Source organism: Prosopis cineraria, unplaced genomic scaffold, assembly GCF_029017545.1.
Source record: "Prosopis cineraria cultivar Desert tree isolate PC_DT_omini unplaced genomic scaffold, ASM2901754v1 PC9, whole genome shotgun sequence".
NCBI lineage: Eukaryota > Viridiplantae > Streptophyta > Magnoliopsida > Fabales > Fabaceae > Prosopis > Prosopis cineraria.
The window spans coordinates 6,256,051-6,271,541 of NW_026555340.1; the positions used below are offsets into that span (position 1 = coordinate 6,256,051).

General features: G+C 29.2%; 1 pseudogene; it reads left to right on the forward strand.

Annotated features, from left to right (window-relative positions):
* Positions 1-7,477: 7,477 nt before the first annotated feature.
* Positions 7,478-15,491, forward strand: part of LOC129320404 (disease resistance protein RFL1-like) — a 34,756-nt pseudogene continuing 26,742 nt past the window's right edge.

Sequence of the window (15,491 nt, forward strand, 5' to 3'; positions counted from 1 at the left end):
CAAATGACAGCATCAAATTTGAACTGGCATGCCACGGCGCATGGTGTCTCACACTGTAATGTATAACACAAAGAATGTCTAGGTGTGTGGTTCTGTGCCACATGCTGTGGCGCATGTATTGCACACTGCAGCACATACCCCATATTCCAACCTAATTTCTTTATTTTAATGCATGCAATGATTGTTATGAATGCTTATGGGTTGTACCCATTGTGCATAGTTCTGATATATTATGATTTTTGATAATTTTGCAAAATGAGTGTTGGGCTCAAGCTTTTCAAACAAAGTATTTAATTACTATTTGGTGTGATTTGTGGTGATTTAGTTAATCTTCTTCTGTATTTAGAGGATATAGGAGGAGGTTCCATCTTGTGTCAATGAAAGATTTGAAGTTTAGAGGCTTGAAGTCTCATGATTTCCATGTATTGATGCAACAATTGTTATCAGTGACTATTTGAGGCATGTTAATAGATGATGTGAGGCATACAATTACAAGGTTATGTAGTTTCTTCAATTCTATTTATAGTAAAGTCATTGATCCTGATAAGTTAGATGAATTGGAAAATGAAGGTTATATCATTTTGTGCCAACTAGAAATGTACTTTCCTCTGGATTTTTTTTATATTATGGTATATTTAATTGTTCACTTGGTGAGAGAAATAAGGCTCTACGGTCCTACCTATCTTAGGTGGATGTACCCATTTGAGTGTTATATGAAAATTTTAAAAGGATATTTGAAGAATCCATATCATCCTGAAGCCTCTATTATTAAAAGATCTATTACAAAAGAGGTCATAGAATCCATGTCATTTTTTAGTAGTTTGGCACATGTGCCACAACTCGTGATCCATGTGCTGTGGTATGTGGCACATAAAGGCAAATTTAGCCACTGTGCCATGCACCGCAACTTGCGCGTAATGCGCCACAGTGCACATGTCCATGTGACAACTTTTCCGAATGAACTTTAAACGAGCGCCATTTTTGCATGCGATGTCTAATTGGAGTAATTCAAGTGTCCACACGAAGCTTATTCAATATGGTAACTAATAGTATAAGTTTCATTATGATTCGACATTGTATGAGAATTCTAGACATTCGGATACAAAAATTAGTTTTTAAAGTAATTTTCAAGCATCTAAGTACCCAAAACTCAGAACCTATACCATTAACTCATTTTAAGGCTTAAACCAAGTTCAATGGATAAAAATACACTTGATTGAGCATTCAAACACTCAAAACATACCAAACACAAAATTTGGCCACTTAATGCCAATCTCACCTAATATGGCTAAAATACAAAATCAACACCACATACACTATTTGGCCTTTATTGCCACATAATACATCACATATACATTGTTACCACATATATAAAATATTCCTTGTATTTGTATTAATATTTTAGCCCATCACCGTAAAAATCACCATATATTCACATCATATACAATATTGGGTTAAAATACAAAAAAACATAGTATGAAACAAGTGCAACTAATCAAAATGATATGCATTCCTAGTTGACAATATATAATATCATTCATATAAGTTTATGTACATGACTCAAAATAAAATCAGGCTTTACAATGATAATGTAGCAAGTATGCTAGCCCTTGCCCGATTCCTTCCCTTGCTCAGCCTCAGTGGTAGAACCTGTACAATGATAACCATAGGGTGAGATAAAAATCTCAGTAATTAAGATAATCTACATTATTGATTAACATGCTAAGTTATAAACAAGCTAAAAATTAAGCATAATAAACACACCATATAAAATCACCACAAGTTAAATGCATGATCACTAACCATCCAGTCCTCCAATACTCCCGACTGGCTTGGTAGGCTATTTCACGAAACCAAACCACATGTATAGTCCCTAAGCTCACCATTTATGGTAGAACTACCCGATTAAGGTGTCCTAAACTACTTCTAAACTACTGTTTTCCCCTGTTACAAGTAATTAGGGTGTCGTTACTCTAACACTACATCCTATGGATTCTAAGAAGCATATTCTCCAACTCTGCACCCTTTTGGGTACTAAGGAGAGTAAGTCTCCAACACCGCACCTATTTTTGGGCACTAAGGAGAAATATATACTGCACTTGGTGTCCCGAGGTACCAGTAGTGTCATATAAACTTAATCTTTACTAACTCTACTAGGGTGACCTCCCACCCTCTAATATGCCACATTTCACTACATATCTCTACTTAACCATACATAAACCACTTTCTAAACTAATATAATAAATATTACTTCTTACTTCAAAAAATTACATTTTACAAATCAATACTCCACTCATTTTCTAAAATAGTTAACTTTTACAAAATTCATACATATATACATAACAAATCATGCAAGAACAACTTGAGAATAACTTATACAAGGTAATAAATAATGAAAATTATCTAGCTACCTCAACCCTTTTGTTACTAAAAAAGGTTACCCGTGGTACTAAATCTCTTCTTGTGTCAAAGCAAGTTTTCCCACACTACAATCTACATCAACAAGTGCTATATGTTAATTTTCAATTAACACAAGCACTATTAGCTATCCATAAGATCCTAATTCTCCTACTTATCACTCATATTCTTAAGAAATAGGCTTGTCAAGATTACAATTTTCTCACACAATCCCTTCAAGCCTCCTTCTAACTCTATCACAACATAACACTTGACATCTCAACTTGTCACACATTAAAACCCTATAATCAAGCTAGGGCTTGATCCAATTTTTACCAAACAACAATTTAACTTCATATTACCATTGTCCAAGGTTAAGAAACTTAAATCAATCCTTTGGAGTCAATAGAAACCTTTAAAACATAGACTCATAACTTAATCCATTCAAAGCAAATTCTCCCACTTCTAAATCCCATGGAAAATGAGATGAAAAGGTAGATGAGAATGGTAGGAAACTTACTCAAGAGTTTAAAGGCCCAATTTATCTTTAAAATCCTCCCAAAATGATGCCCTAGCAGTACCTAAATCTTCCTCTTTTGAGTCCTACATCTTTTCCCCACAAAATTGACTTTTTCTAATGATTTTCATTTTTTATGCTGTCTGTGCTGTGCCGTGTGTTGCAGCGCACGCCACACAAGTCACAACTCACAATACAGCAAGCAAAATGTCAATTTTGCTCCCTTAATGCCACCCAATTTGATCCAACTTCCATCCTAACTCAATTTAGAGATAAATATGACCCAAAAAGCTAATTAGCAACCCAAAAATATAATTAAATTAATTAATCATCTTTTTAACTAATTTATCCCTTAATTGGTCAATTTTTTCTAGATTTAAAGTTTTTGGATGTTACAACTAGCACTAGTTAATCTTGATCCCCCCATACCAGATGACAATGAAGGAACTTCTTGTTATCTTAATCTAGAGATTCTAAAAAAAAATGTGTTGTTGTCAAAGGTTAAATATACAAGTTTAGGTCTACAATTCATCATTAGAAGATTAAAGCGGATCAAATTTAGGGTCACAATTACACATGTTTGAATGGGTGAGAATAATGTACATGTGCCATTTCTCACTTCTAAGATTACAACAATAGGCCAAGCAAAAGGTTTTTTCATTCTATGGCCTAAACATCATGTGTTAGAAATCAATGCAACGTCACCGAAGGTAAATAGCAAGTTAATATTATGTTATTTTCTTTGAGTTAATTAATTACCGATATACCTATTTCATTCTATGTTTTAATAGGAACCTAAAAATGCTATTAAATTTTCCTGCTTGGCACAACTGTATAAAATTTACAAAGATATGACAGAAGGCATTACTGTTAAAATGTCATTATGGGTCGTAGCTATAGAAAGGGAATATGATTTTGGATTCGACAAGAGAGAGCTCAAGGAGTTCCTGGATTTAAAGGAACTGGACATATCATGGGCTAAATTGGAAATCTTGTAACTTTTCTATATACTTTTTTCATTTTTTTCCATTTCATTTTCATACCACTAACATTTTGACATCATTTCAATGATAGGTACCTCTATAATATTTGTTGTGCAATGGCAAAACAAAACGCATTTGGAGTTTTATAACCGCAAGCTGTGTAAAAAGTTCACAATGTAGTACATAGAAGGATGACATGTGTGATGAATCATATGTCAAATATGAAATTGCCATGTTATGTAGCGCCAATTATTGATGGGCAAGTATTTGTTATTCATGCATGTATATGTGTATGTATATATTCATGTTATTTATCACCTATTTAAATTTTTATATATTGCAGCTATCATTGGCCATTTTATGTTCTTTACCCAAATCAAAATGAAGTATACTGGTTTTATTCTTTAGGCTAAAAACCAAGTGAAGAGCTCACATGGATTTTCAACAAATTTTAGTTTATATAAAACTTTACTCCTTGAGATACTTATACTTTTGTAATGTTTTTTCATTTACAAATGATAATGGTGTACTTGAGACACATTATATGCTCATGTTTGGGGAACACAAGCAAAAATCATTGGTAGAATGGATTTACCCAAATATAAGTATATGTGAATCTTTGAATTTCATATTTAATCATCCCTCACATGTTTTGGTTTAATTTTAAATTTTCATTTATTTCAATGCCCTAGATAGCCAGGAAGCACAGAAGGTGGATATTATGTTATCAATTACATGGATGAGATAGTTCAAGTTAAAAGTACTAAAAGATTACAAGAGGTGTTTTTTTTTATTATTTTAGTTTAAATTCTTGTACTTAATTTCTTAAAGTATTATTTTGATAAATTTTATTATTTAAATTTTTGAAAATATGAAGCCTTATAATGAAGAGATTGACAGCATTCGAGATGTTTTGGCTCAACAACCTTGTCCAAGAGTACTTTTTAAAGTGAAGAGAGGTTGAACAAAATTTTATAGTATTTTAGTAGTTGAACAATTATATATATAGATTAAAATATTAGTTATATGGAGAAAATGTTATCTTAATTCACTTTATAAATATATAGTATAGTGGAATAGTCATTGTGATTCAGTTGGCTGGTTGTTTATATTACTGTATAAACTATAAAATTTGTAGGTTTAAAGTTATGGATGTCAAGAAAAATAAATAATTTAAAAAGAATTAAACTTTGAACAACAATTATCTAAAAAACTGATGTTAAAAAACTTTTAACATCAGTTTTCTTGAAATAACCGTTGTGGAAAGTCCGTTCCACAATAGTTATTTCAGATAACCAACGTGAAAAGTGAACTTTCCACATCAGTTGTTACAGAAAACTGACGTGGAACTTTCCACAAAGGTTATTTCCAAAAAACTGATATAGAAAGTGAAATTTTCACATCAGTTATTACCGAAATTGATGTGGAAAGTCCACTTTCCACAACAGTTATTTCATCGATGTGGAAAGTGGACTTTCCACTTGCCTCTTTTTTGCTACTCCTTTATAGCCGACGTAAAAAGTCTAAAATAACTGTTGTAAAAGGTCCATCTGGCAATAGTGAAAACTCTTCTACCCCTTCTCCAAAATTCAAGAAAAACAAGATAGAGAGGTAGAAAAGAGAGTTAGGAAACTTACCTAAGTGATTGGTAATCCAAATTAGCTCCCAAATACTCCTAAATTGAAGCTCTAGTAGAGGTTCCACTTTCTCTCTTTGAGCTCTATATTTTTCTCCAAATTGCCTTTTGATTTTCAAGTTGATTCATGACTTATATGTTAACTTTTTGCATCGTGGGCCAAGGCACATTGCCCCATGCCTCGGCATATGGTACAGTGAGCCATAACTCACTTTGGCTTCCACACTTATTGCCAGTTAGCCTAACTTCCATCCTAACATGATCTTGAAGCTGCCTATTTGATTCAAAATATCAATTGAAAACTCGAGAACCTGATTAACTTAATCAATCAAATTAAGTTATTAATTTACTCTTTAATTAGCAATTAGATTTTTTATTTAAAACTTAGGATGTTACAGTAAATAATGTTAAGTGTAGAACTTTAAGACGTATTAGGTCATGTTTACCAACTTTTTTATTTTGATTAATGATTAGATAAGTTATGATAGTGAAATTGAAAGCCCTAAACAATTAATTATCTGTTTGGCACTTGTTGGAATGGAATAGTTTGGGCTTTCCCACACATAGTTGGATAGAAACGTATTTGTAAATGAGAAAGTAATGTTGGGCCCATTTATACTTCCAAGCCTATTATCGGAAGTTGAGTTTTCAAACAAACGTAAAATAAGAGTATATCTAAATCCCATAGAATGTGATTTTATGGATAAGCCATTATACCCTTGGGTTCATAAAAATGGAAAATATGTGTCAAAAGCTTTGGACCTTGTGGATTGAATATTTGAATATACATATATATATATATATAGGCTAGTATTTTAGGTTACAATTTGTTATATTGTATTAATTTTAGGTTTTAAATTTTCATGGGAAGGTTTTAATAAAAATGATTTTTGATTATATATAATTCATTATTTACTAATTTTTTTATAATTTATTATTATTTCTTTATCTAATTTTATACAAATAATGAATTCCATAAGATTTTCACTAAATCTAATTTATTCAAAGATAATCAACTATGGTAAAAATTAGGGTCTTACATTTTTCAAGACTCAAACTCAAGCCCCATATTTTAAAAGCTAGGTTGGATATACAGGAAATAAGTCTAGTAAAAAAATTAGTCCTTCACAATATCATAACCTTAGAAGTTTAAATCCTTGCTTGGAAAGGATTCTAACCGATTATTTTGTGAGAAAAAAATTGGAGCAAAGTTTCCTTGTGATTTGTGTGTGTGTGTGTGTGTGTGTGTAAAGTTCTGTGTGCTTTTGTCCTTTCATATAGCTATCTCATGAGATTTCTGTGTTCTTTTGCGTGAAAAAATTCTGTAAAACATGAATGCCATAAAAACCCCTTGAAAAAGAGAAATTATCTCCAATAGTCATGCGTTGAGAATTTTTTGCTATTTTCTTTTTGTGATATTTAATTATGACATATATTCCTTTTACAAGGGAATATTTTCCATGTTAATAATCCAGGCATTATAGAATAAAGTGTCAAACTTAGGATCCTGATAGCTTGAACTTAAAGGAGGGGTTATTAGAAGGATCAAAAATAATATTATGTGGATGAGATTGGCAAGTTCAGATAAGACAATTATGGTTTTATATATACTTGCCAGTACACCTAGTAATTTATCATTGGTTATTATTTTAAATGATGGAGGAGTAGGCTTGCATGACCTAACGTAGGTGAGTCTTCAAATTCACATGAATCGGGATCACTTGTTTAGTAAGAAGTGAACTAACAAGAAAATGGAAAATCTAAACATAATAAAAGACATAATTGTCACCGCCTGCTCATTTTAAAAAAGTATACTTTTCATTCGTATATAATTTTTTATTCTTTGTAGAAAAAAATTAGATATGCGAGTAAGACGATGGGACCTAGGAAGGGAGAAGAAGACAGTAGCTTGAAGATTGATTGGCAAAGAAGAAGAAAAAGAAGATGCTAGAGGTGGACAAAGGTGGAGGCAACGAGGAGACAAAGGAAGAAGAAGAGTACTCACAGTCAAGGACGGTAGCCAAGGACGACGGTCACGCAGGACTGGGTCTGGGGAGGTGAGCTGGAGACTGAAGACGAGAGCTCAGTGAACTGCGACTGAAGTGAGGTGAGAGAAGCCAGAAGGAGTAGAAGTAGTGTGAGTATGAATAATATTTTGTGCAATAATATTAATAAACTAAATAAAAAATTATAATTATTTAAGTTAATTGTACCCAAAGGCAGTTATGATTTTGTCTGTCAATGATACGCAAGCTAAAGATATGAGAGTTCATGAAGCCAGAGTGAACGTTATATTATTTCCTCTAAAAAAAAAAAAAACATTAAGAGTTAATGAAGCCAAAGTGAAAACTATATTATTTCCTCTAAAAACAAGGTGAAAGTTATATTATATTTATACTGCATATGAATAATATTAGCAATATTTACATTTTACAGAAAATTATTATGTTGCGTCTCAGTTTCACCATTCAAATCATGCTAATAATGTAGTTAGATACATGCCAACTAAAATTATTGTGACCAATAGGTGCTCTAATCACTTAAAGAAGTGATTAGAGATTTAATCCTAACACTTGTGCATATAGCAATTAGTTGAAAAAAATCTACCATTTATCTTTAATATCAAGAACATAATTTTTATTATTTGTACTAGAGCCTACTCTTTATCCTGTAAAAATATGTAATTAGATTTATAAACATTTGTTGTGAGAAGGGTGATACTATAAATAATTTTTTTATAGTACCTAAATGAACCAATTGAATGTGTGGATATTTTTGAAAATAACTAATTAATATTTGGTTATTAAATCTTATAATATGTCTTACATAAAAGATGAAATAAAATTTTTAAAAAATATCTTTCACTTAATTTTAATGGAAAAGAAATAAGAAAGATGAAAAATTAAGCCATAAAATAGTCTTTCTGAATTAAAAAAGGAAATAGAAACAACCAACATAAAACTTCTTAAATTGCCTCTGACCATCGTACTATTGCATAAATGAGAAGTCTGGGCAAAAGTACAACTACATCAATGAAAAACGTGAGTGACAAGACATTTGTAAAAATATAAAAAGAAAACAACATATAATCTTAACTTAGCCAATATATGCGTCCAATACTTTCTATTTTTGTATTTGTTGAAAGCAGCAGTTATCATTAAAATGGCAAAATTTAATTTATACATCACTTCTAATATTTATTTACTTTAAAGTAAAGAAACAGGTTGGTTCATAAATTATTAGACAAAAAAATATTTAATATTCTAAACTCATTTTGATAATATTTTTTTAATTTTTAAAAATAATATAATATGACTCCTGATATTAATAAAAGTAAACTTTTACCATTATTTGAATAAAAAAGATCTTAAAACTTAAAATTAAGATCAATAAAATTTTCTTGATCTTTTTATGTAATTTTTTTGATCCTTATTTATAATTTTTGAGACTTTTACTGTACTTTTAGTTCTTTTTTGTAATTTTTAAAGTTATTTTCTGTCATTTTCTAATCAACATGGCACAAAAATAAGTTTAGAATTTCATACAATTCTTAATCAATAGTTTAAAGCTAATTAATATTAACTCTTTTGTCTATTTATAAAATAAAATTATTATGTATAAGAACTGAATAATGATTTCTTATAAATTGATTAAGAGCTAGATTGGACATGCTAATAAGAATTATACTATATAATTCTTTATAAAAAGAAATAGAGGAAGTACAATATACAAAATAATATAGGGTAAAAAAAGTAAATTGATATATAAATTATAAGTTTAGAGTGTCAGCCCGTCGAGGACCCTAAATTTATTTTTTGTACAATATTCCTTTTCAACTTTTGAAATGATACAATATGGCAACATATCATTAATAAAAATAAATTTTGACCATTAGTTGACTAGAAAATAATAAAAAAAGATTTAAAAAATTATAAAAAGGTCTGATAAAATTTTTTCATCATTTTCTGTAAGTTTTTGAATCTTTATCTATAATTTTTGAGTTCTTTATATTTTTTTTGTCATTTTCATTAATTTTTAAATTTTTTTTATTATTTTCTGATCAATTAACAATAAAAGCTAACTTTTGTTCTCTGTAAGAGTCAAATTATATTATTTTCAAAAATTTTAAGAAAATATTGTATAAAAAATAAGTTTAGAATTCTATCCTAATATTGAGCAATTATATATTTTTGAACAATAAGTTAACTAAATAAAAATATTTTTAAAAACATTAAAATAAATATTTTATAAATTATATAATCTTTGATTTAAAAAAATAATCTCATAGCCATAAGTTTTTTTATCATTCACGTGGGCATTGCAGCGCAAGTGAAAAACAAGAATTTGGATCACAGGTGCAAGGAGAGGTTAAGCGAACACGTGTTTTGGACATTTTTATAAGCTTTGAAAACACGACATATAACATTAAATCTTGTCTATTTGTCAAATCAAATTTTTATATATAAAAATAAATTATAATTAAAATTAAGTATTAATTATTATTCATTTCTTATGACTAAGTTTTAATTGGTTAAAATCTTATAAAAGCAACATGACTACTGAATTCTTCTTTGAAAAGATAGCCAACTTTTTTTCAACCTTGGTTAAAAGAATGTTTTAAAAGCCAGCTATTGAACTTACAAGAATTGGGTCTAGTTTGACCAAACAATTTAAAGTTTTAATTAGATCTAATTTTTTGTAATCTTTATCTATAATTTTTGAGTTCTTTATATTTTTTTTGTCATTTTCATTAATTTTTAAATTTTTTTATTATTTTCTGATCAATTAACAATAAAAGCTAACTTTTGTTCTCTGTAAAGGTCAAATTGTATTATTTTTAAAAGTTTTAAGAAAATGTTGTATAAAAAATAAGTTTAAAATTCTATCCTAATATTGAGCAATTATATATTTTTGAACAATAAGTTAACTAAATAAAAATATTTTTTAAAAACATTAAAATAAATATTTTATAAATTATATAATCTTTGATTTGAAAAAAATAATCTCATAGCCATAAGTTTTTTTATCATTCACGTGGGCATTGCAACGCAAGTGAAAAACAAGAATTTGGATCACAGGTGCAAGGAGAGGGTAAGAGAACATGTGTTTGGATATTTTTATAAGCTTTGAAAACACAACATATAACATTAAATCTTGCCTATTTGTCAAATCAAATTTTTATATATAAAAATAAATTATAATTAAAATTAAGTATTAATTATTATTCATTTCTTATGACTAAGTTTTAATTGGTTAAAATTCTATAAAAGCAACATGACCAGTGAATTCTTCTTTAAAAAGATAACCAACTTTTTTCAACCTTGGTTAAAATAATGTTTTAAAAGCTAATTATTGAACTTACAAGAATTAGGTCTAGTTTTACCAGTACTTTATAACATACAACTTAAAGTTTAAATCAACAAATATCTTATTGAATTTTTTGCTCTATGTTGTATGAAAAATTTTGGGAAATTTAAATTGAATATCATAAAATCTCCATGATAAAGAAAAATTCTCTACAACAGCCATGCCATGAGAAATTTTTGCTATTTTTTTATGATATTTAATTGTGACATATATTCCTTTCACATGGAAAACGAATTTTTCATGTTAACCCAAATATTGTAAAATAAAGTATTGGATTCTAATAGCTTGAAAACATTGAATAGAAAACCGGACCAAGCTGGTCAATTTAACTGATAAACTAGCCTTTTTTCTAGTTTAGTTTTCTGCTTAAACCAATTTGATACTGACCTATTTCAACCCAGCCAACCTGAATTCAACCTAAGATAACCTACTAACTCGATAGGTTGCTAGGTTGCCGGGTTGGCAAAATGAAAGGAAAAAAAATAGAGAAAGGTCAAGAAAGTTTAAAACAATGGAGATCTAGATTAAAAAAAAAAACAGAGAGAAATAAAAGGACATATAGCCATCGGAGATTAAAGATGAAGAAGAAAGAAGTACATGAGAAAAGAAGAGGAAAAAAATACAATGAAAAAGAAAGAAGCAAGAGAAAAAAAGCCCAAAGATTATCAGGAGATGACTTGCAATCGCGAGTTATTTTTTACTGCTTCACGACTAAAGGAGAATGCTTGGAAAAATCTTGACCTGCACAGAATGTTGAGAACGAGAAAAGAAAATAACACAGCCGGAGAAGGAGAGAAGAACTTAGCGGTCGGCGACGAGATGGTGAAATAGCAAAAGTCGAAATGAAAAGTTGCAGACTCTGAAGATTAAAAAAATAGAAAAAGTGGCTTCAGTTGGGGTGAATGAAGGATTGTTCATTTATTCCCACTTCTGATTTCTCACTCCCGAGAATTCAAATTTCAAGCATTGCCGTAAATATACATTATTATTATCATTTCAGCTTATTTTTTAAACCCCTTTTTGTTATCTTTTAAAATGCATTTCTATTTATTTTATTTATTTACTTTAATCCTATAAATATCCATTTATTATTTCCAGATAATTTAAAAAAAATTATTTAATATTATGTGTATCTATATTTATGATTTAAAATAACATCATGAATGTATAAATAATTAATTACCTAGCATATGTATGTTATGTGTATGGTTATGGGTGAATATTTTTTAATGATTATTGTATTTGTTTTTATTTTTATTGTATACAATTTAAAAAATATTTTTTAATTGTGACCGGTCTGACTCTGTTTTGACCCTTAGTTGAAACTAACCTTTGAATTGGCCTTGACAAGTTTAAAGATCGGTCTGATTTTCAGTACCTTGCTTGAAACCAGAATTATGAGAAGGATCAAAATAATATTGTGTATTTACCAAAAAAAAAAAACAATGCGTGCTAAGGGATCATCTTCAAATATGTACATTACAACATTTTATTTTGCAACAATTTTAAAAGTATTGTGCAATATAAAATTGTTGCAAAATATGAATAAGCAATAATTTTTTGTGTTGTTGTTCTTCCCTATTTAAACAACAAATATTTGACAAGTAAAAACTAGGGAGAATTTCATTTAAAGATTAAGGATATGACATCATTACAAATAAGCTCCAAATAAATTTGAAATATTATTGCAAGAATTTGAACTTAAACTGAAATTAAATGGAAGACAAAATGATAGAAATAAAATTATTGACTTTTACCTATTAATCACCTATAGTTATTTATTAAAATTTTTACATGTTAACTCAATTACTTGTTAAACACGTAATGGTTTTTGGTAATTCATTATTATAGTTACTTATTACAATATTTACTTTATATGTTAATTTCTTACTCTATCCGTTAAAAAAAATATAAAACATTTTTAATAGAATCTCACCCTCAATAAAGTAGTTACTTATCTTTAAATTAATCCTATTTTTTTATATTTATTCCTATTTATATCATAAAAAAATATAAAGTGACCTATCCAATAAGGGCACTTTTGAAGGAAAAAAAAAAGGGTAACGATTACATGTAAACACCCCATTTTATCCGAGCTCCCATAGAAATAAATGAATAAATAAATAAATTGAAAAGCCTTTTTTTAATAAAATAATAAAAATAAAATTAATAAATAAAAATTAAATGAAAAAATTTCTAAATTTGTGCCTTGATATGAGTCTTCAAGTAGGAAAAGTCAAATGAAAATCCAATCCCCAAATTTGTGCCTTGATTTGAAATGATGAAAATTAAATAAAATTAATTATAAATTATGATTTGATAGGATTCAACCATTAAAGCTAGAAGCCCTACTTTTCATCTATAAAAAGGTGGAGGAAAAAAGAAAAAGGGGTGGAAATCAAGAGCGGGAGAGTGGTAGAGAAAGGTGAGAGTTTATTTAAGAGGTAGAGAATTTTATCTATTCCGATCATCTTTTTTCATGACAACATATAGGTATGGGAATGGTTAGGAGTGCTTCAAATAGGGTGAAATTGTGTACTCTATTTTCTTCATCTTACTTCTCTTTTAGATCCCATTCATTATTATTCCAAAATGTTCTAATGAAAGCCTATATGTTCACCTATATGAATCTCAATATTAATGGCTAAAGGGTAAGACTCAAATGAATGGGATTTATTTATTTATCCAACTAATTATTTGTATCATTTGGTTTTAGATCACCTCATTTGATTTGCCATGTCTATATACCATTATTTAATATGCTCCATCTTTGCTCATGAGGTTTGATCTTCTCCGTTTTCTTTTCCAAATAGCACCGTCAATAGCTATTGACATAGTTACTCCCCGTTGCGTTAATGCTATCCCTCTATTGGTACTTAAACAACTAACCATATTAAAAATTAAAGTATGCTTGCATCATGTGATTAATTTAAGATGGTGGAATGAATGTACATGCCTTCTCTTCATTGGTGTGGGTTCCTACTGGACGCATGAGAAAAGACAGAGATGGAGGAATTCCAATGCTAAGATTGCTATTCGAATTTGTTAGGTGCTATCTCTTCAGGTACGCAGGTTTTCTTGTAGGCTGGGTTGAACTTAGTTTTCGAAAATAAAAATAAAAAGGTTTTTTTTTATAAAAATGAAAATGTTTCTATGCCGTGTGAGGTTTTTAGAACCTTTGCAAGCATAAACAATTAATTTTCGTGTGAAATTTTTAGAATCTTCATAAGAATTTCAATCTCAAATTTTTCTTCCAAAATCTTTTGACAAATAATGAAAGAATTCACTTTTATAAATTAAAAGATACAAACTCAATGAATAAATTATTTTCAAAAAAATATCTTTCTTCTAAAAGTCACCAACAAAGTGACACATATTTTTACTCTCAAACTACATGGGTTTTAATCCCTTGAAGGGGTACGTAGGCCCTAAGGTTTTATTCTAAGTCAAGTCTAACATGTAAATAAATAATTTTTTCTTGATTTAATTTTAATTTTCTTCTTATTTCCTTTTTATTGTTTTTTATTAAGGATAATTACATTTCATTTAAGACCATATTAATTTTTTTTAGTCAACTTAGGATAAACGTTCTCACAAACAGTTGATGTGGGATGTCTAACATCTTTTTCATGCACAACCGACTCCCTAACCCTATTTTGGTTTTTGTAAACCATTTTATTTTTTTTAAAAAAATGTTTGCAAAATTATCCTTTTAAAATTTTGATGACGACTCCAACATTTATTGATTTTTCTTTTCGGAGAGATCATGATCCGGGCAATACATTACACCTTAAAAGACTACAAATGCCTTACATTTTTAAACATCCAACTCTTCAAAAAATGCCTTACATTTTTAACGAAATGAGTACTTATTAAACATGTAATTTTTTTTGGTAATTCATTATAGTTACTTATTAACATATTTACTTTATCGACACAACATAGGGTCCTAGTCCTTAATGTGTGTATTATGTGTAAAATCCAAAAACGTCGATAAGTAGTAGCACCAAGGATTAGGTTGTGGCAATTAAAAGGTGAGAAGCAAGATATTTTCAAGCGAAATCTTTGGGATAAAGGAATTTGGGAATCTCAGGGAAGTGCTAATATCATGTGGGAGGATATGGCTAAAAAGATACGGGAGATTGCAAAAGTAGTTTTAGGAGAATTAAAAGGTTCTGGTCTGAGAGATAAGGAGTCTTGGTGGTGGAATAATAGTGTACAAGATAAAATCAAGTATAAGAAGAACTGTTTTAAAGCCATACATTTGTGTAACAATGAGGAAAATTGAGAGAGGTACCGTATGACTAAGAAGGAAACTAAGAGAGCTGTGGGTGAAGCTCGTTCTAAAGCTTTTGAAGAATTTTATAAGAGCCTTGAGACGAAGGAAGGAGAGCGAAATATTTATAAGATTGCCAAGAGTAGGGAAAGAAAATCAAGAGATCTAGAATAGGTAAGGTGTATTAAGGATGAAGAGGGAAGAACTTTAGCTACAGATGATGAAATTAAAAATAGATGGGAGACTTACTTTTCTAAACTTTTCAATGATGGAGAGGGTTCATCTAGTAACTTGGAGAATTTAGTAACTGGTGAA